Source organism: Dipodomys ordii, unplaced genomic scaffold, assembly GCF_000151885.1.
Source record: "Dipodomys ordii isolate 6190 unplaced genomic scaffold, Dord_2.0 Scaffold188, whole genome shotgun sequence".
NCBI lineage: Eukaryota > Metazoa > Chordata > Mammalia > Rodentia > Heteromyidae > Dipodomys > Dipodomys ordii.
Genome location: NW_012267404.1, coordinates 1,165,600 through 1,171,322, shown reverse-complemented (window position 1 = coordinate 1,171,322; position 5,723 = coordinate 1,165,600).

The window sequence follows — 5,723 nt, the reverse complement described above, 5'->3', positions numbered from 1 at the left end:
GCATGCAAGGCAAGCGCTCTACCACTGAGCCACCTTCCCAGCCCTACACAAAGATTTTTTTGACTGTTGATACCAGCATTATTATTCCTAATAGCTCAAAATGGAAACAACCCAAATAATTAAAAGAACCCAAATAATTAAATATACATGTGGTATATACCCAGACAGTAGAATATTACTAGGCTATAACAAGAATAAAGTTCTGATACTTGCTGTAACAGTGAAGTCTTAAAAACATATTAAGGAGAATGAGCCACTCACAAAGACCACTTATTAAATCATTCCATTTGTATGAAATGTCAAAACATGGGCCAATCCATAGAAACTAAAAGTAGATTCATAGTTGCATAGAGGAATTGGAGACAATTGAACAGTGACTAGTGAATATGAATTTCCTTTTAAGGGTGCTGAAAAGGTTCTAGAATTGGGTGGTAGTGGTATTTACATAATTTTGTGCATTACATCATAATTGAAGGTGAAGTAAAATGAGATTTGGGTCATGTTGGGACTGCTCTGTAACTTAAAAAACACAGTTATACATTTTAAATAAAGGAGCTGAACATGATGATGCATGTCTATAATATTAGCACTCAAGATGCTAATGCAAAAGGCTGTGAATTTGAGACCAGACTGGGCTACATAGTATGGGATATACCCTCTCTCCCCATAAAAATAATAAAATGAGTGAATCTTATTCATTTGCTGACACCTGTAGTCCCAGCTACAACAGGCAGGAGGATTCTTTTTTCTTTTTGGTGCCAGTCCTGGGGCTTGAACTCAGGGCCTGGGTGTTGTCCCTGAGTTTCTTTTTCTCAAGGCTCACGCTCTACCATTTGAGCCACTGACAAAACAATCAAAAAAAAAAACAAACCCACAACAGCTTAATTGGGGAAAGGTGAATAGAAGGGGGGACATAGGAGAAAATGAGTGAGGGGTAACACTATTCAAAAAAGAAATACACTCATTACCTTATGTAACTGTAATCCCTCTGTGTATCACCTTTACAATAAAATTTAAATGAAAAAAACCCAGCTTAATTACTTAGAACCCAGAGCCTACTGCTTAAAAGATAAGCAGGAACTCTGTCACTTAAGCCATGCTTCCAGCCTCTCTATGCATCAGTTCTTTTTGAGGTAGGGTTTTGCTTTATGCTTAGCCCAAGCATGAGATAGGATTCTCTTATTTGTTTTTTTTTTTTTTTTTGGGGTCCGGTTGTGGGGCCTGAACTCTGGGCCTGGGCGCTGTCCCTCAGCTCTTCAGCTCAAGGCTAGCACTCTACCACTTGAGCCACAGCGCCACTTCTGGCTTTTTTCTTTTTGCTTATGTGGTGCTGGGGAATCTAACCCAGGGCCTCATGCATTGCAAGGCAAGCGCTCTGCCACTGAGCCACCTTCCCAGCCCCAGGATTCTCCTATTTGTGCTTCCCTTATTGCTGGGAATGACAAGCCCGAAGTATTGCATCCAGTCATTGAGTGAGATGGAGTCTCTAGAACTTTTATGTCCAGACTGACTACCTTGAACTGTGATCCCCCCTTTTCTGCTTCCCAGCTAGCTAGTATTACTGACTTAAGCCACTGAAATACTTTTTTGGCAGAAAAACTTTAAGACTGTATAATAGATTTTGAAATTCTTGATTATGTACTATTCTAAATATGTCAAGAAATCTAAAGTAATGTGTTAAGTAATGTGTTACCTTAATTTCTTCCATCATATTTGTTTTGAATTGACTACCAAAACGGGCCCTGAAGATACTTCATAGAGAAATGGTATAACAAGTTAAGGTGCTTCAAGGAGAACTGTCAATTACCAAATTCAGTGATAAACTGCAGGCTAAGTTACCATTGCAGGCTACAGAAAGTTCTTCATTGATTTCTTTAGCTGATGATCCCAGAGAATTTATTATATGTATGGGTACTCTAGTAACGAATTTAAACTACAGTTACCCTTTAAGAACCCTGAAAATGTTTATTTTGAAAAATAGAACAAAGTTATTTAACTATAAAACAATGGTAACATGGCAGGATATGAGGAAGTGTCAAATGAATGGCAGAGAAACACAAAGGGATATAGATGTTGTAGGCTGGCATAGGTACAGAACTTTGTGTTAAAGGGAATGGGCAGCCAGGCGCAGGTGGCTTATGCCTGTAATCCTACCTACTCGGAGGCTGAGATCTGAAGATCTCAGTTCAAAGCCAGGCAGGAAAGTCTGTGAGACTCTTATCTCAATTAAGACAATCAGAAAACTGGAAATGGCACTGTGGCTCTTGTGGTAGAGTGCTAGCCTTGAGCTGAAGAGCTGAGGGATAGCACCCAGGCCCAGAGTTCAAGCCCCCAACTGACAAAAACAAACAACAACAACAACAAATAACTTAATAATTCCTCAACAAATATTTGGCACTGGAGATACACTGATGAGTTAAACCAAGTGCAGCCTGTCTTTGTGAAATTTATAGGTAGAAATGGGAGAGAAAATTATACCAATGTTAGGTTGCAAATATGGCACACAGTGCTAAGAGAAATTACAATTAGAGATTTGACCCAGTCAGTGGGGTTAAGGAAAGTTTCTCTGAAGAAGTGACTAATTCTGAGGCCTAAAGAAGAGCAGGCAATAAGAAAAAGAGAGGAGGGAGGAGCATCTCAGGCCAAATAATCATTTATGCAAATTCTCTCTGAAAGAAGGCCGTGTGATAAATCGGAGAAACTGGTAGTAAATTCAAAACAAGGAGGGCTGGGAATGTGGCTTAGAGGTAGAGTGCTTGCCTAGCATGCATGAAACCCTGGATTGGATTCCTCAGTACCACATACACAGAAAAAGCCAGAAGTGGAGCTGTGGCTCAAGTGGTAGAGCATAGCCTTGAGCAGAAGCTCAGGGACAGTACCCAGGCCTTGAGTTCAAGCCCCAAGAGTGGCAAACACACACACACACACTCACACAAACAAAACAAAAAAACAAGGCAGGATCTTAAGGCACCTTGAAGTTAAAAAAAAAAAATCAGTGAATGACTGTGAAGAAAAGAATTTTGTAAGCCAACATAAAGAATTTTTAGGGGCTAGAAAGGTGGCTCAGTGGTAGAGCGTTTGCCTTGTAGACATGAGGCCCTGGGTTCGATTCCTCAGCACCACATAAGCAAAAAGAAAAAAAGCTGGAAGTGGCGCTGTGGCTCAGTGGTAGAGTGCTTGCCTAGCATGCATGAAATCCTGGGTTTGATTCCTTAGTACCACATACACAGAAAAAGCCAGAAGTAGCACTGCGGCTCAAGTGGTAGAGTGCTAGCCTTGAGCAAAAGAAGCTCAGGGATAGTGCTCAGGCCCTGAGTTCAAGCCCCAAGACTAGCAAAAAAAAAAAAGGAAAAGAAAATAAACTGCTGGCAGGAGGGAAGAGCCATGAGAAACAGACCCTGCCTGGTGCTAGTGGCTTCCCCATGTAAGCCTAGTAACACTGGAGACTGAGATCTGAAGATCATAGTTCAAAGAACAGACAAATCTGAGAGACTCTTTATCTCCAATTTAACACCAAAAAACCTGTAAGTGGAGCTGTGGCTCAAGTGGTAGAGTGCTAGCCTTGAGTAAAAAAGCTCAGGGACAGTGCCCAGATCCTATGTTCAAGTCCTAGATCTGACCAAAAAAAAAAGCACAATTTTTGTGCGGTAAAAGAGATGGCTAGCTGGGTGCCAGCGCCTCATGCCTATAATCTTAGCTGCTCTGGAGGCTAAGATCTGAGGATCGTGGTTTGAAGCCAGCCCAGGCAGAAAAGTCCCCTTGAGGCTCTTATCTCCAATTCACCACTCAAAACCCAGAAGTGATACCGGAGCTCAAGTTGTAGACCACTGGCCTTGAGCACAAAAAGGCTCAGGTGCATTAGAATAAAGCTGTCATCTCCATTATTGCTCCATGAAACTGCACATCGGCCATTGTGAATATTTTATTTTTGCCAGGGCTAATCCGATTATTAATATCACATTTACCATAATTTATTTTGTCAACTGATGTATTTATTTTGTAAAGGTATCTTGGTGCTGCTGATTTTCTATATTTTTTGTAACATAATGCACTTTAGATATACATATCAAGTATTGATAAATGACACAATGAAGTGTTTCTATTTTGTGGTTGATTTTAATGAATGTCTAAAGATAATTATTCAAGCTGATTTTCTCCTGTGCATGTAAAAATAGCAGTATTTAAAATTTGTAAAGAATGCCTAGTAAGGGGGCTGGGAAGGTGGCTCAGTGGTAGAGCGCTTGCCTTGCATGCCTGAGGCCCTGGGTTCGATTCCTCAGCACCACATAAGCAAAAAAAGAAAAAAGCCGGAAGTGGCGCTGTGGCTCAAGTGGTAGAGCCCTAGCCTTGAGCTGAAATGCTGAGGGACAGCACCCAGGCCCAGAGTTCAGGCCCCACGACCAGACCCCCCCCCAAAAAAAAGAATGCCTAATAAAATATAACCTAATAAAAACAAACAAACAAAACAAAAAGGCTCAGGGACAGTGCACAGGCCCTGAATTCAAGCCCCCCAACAAACCAAAAACAAAAAAAAGGGGGATGGCTTTTCATTACTATGCCAAATATCTGAGAGAAACAATGTAAGAGGACAGATTTATTTTAGCTCATGATATGAGAACTTTCATTCCATTGTTTTGAGGCCTCTAGTAAGACAGAGCATTGTGATTGAAAGGTATGGTAGAACATAGCAGCTCACCTCATGAAGGCCTGGAAGCAGAGACAGACAGAGGTGGTCAGAAAAAGGTATACTCTTCACATATTTTCCCCGTGAGATTGACTTCCTCTTGTCTCCTAATAGCTCGTTGGCTATGAATTCTTCATGGTTTGACCCATGCATGAAATTAGCATCCTTATGATTGAATCTCCTCTGAATGACTGGATCAATCAGTTAGGAAGTAAATCTTCAACATATGAGCCTTTTGGGGGTGTCACTTCCTACATAAATAGTAATCGAAGGGTAGTATCAAAAAAGTGAAAAGACATTTCACAAATTGAGTATTTACATAAACACCAATAATGAAAAGTTGACCAAGACATAGAATCTATGAGTTAGGATTTTTTTGTCTCACCACCATCAATAAGAGACGTTTGATTATGTCTGCAAGTATTTCTGATAATTACTGACATCTCGTGGGTACATGGGATACTAGGGCTATTGTCAAACATTCTGCTGTGCATAAGACAGCCCCTGACAAAAAAGAGCTATGTATCCTTCCTGGGCATGGTGATACGTGTCTGTAATCTCAACACTGGGAAGGCTGGAGCAGGATCACAAGTTTGAGGCCAGCTTAGGCTACAAAGTGAGATCCTGTTTCAAAAACAAAATAAATGTTTTAAGAAAAGCTATGCATAGTGGCACATGCCTGTAATCCCAGCACTTAGGAGGCTGGGGCAAAGGGTCCCAAGTTCTAGGCCAGCCTGGGTTACATAGTGACTTCCAGGTTAACCCTGGCTTTTATACTTAGATCCTGTCTTCAAAAATAAATTATGTATTGCAGTCAGGTTTCAGTGGCTCTCATATATATTATGCTAGCTATTTAGGGGGCTGAGATCTGAGAATAGAGGTATAGTCAGCCTGAGCAGACACGCCCATCAGACTGAAATACAATTAACTAGCCAAAAGCTGTAAGTGGAGATGTTGCTCAAATGGTAGAGTGACAGCTTTAAACAAAAAAGACAATCCAAAGCAAGGCCCTAAGCCCAAGTCCCAGTACTGGCAGGCA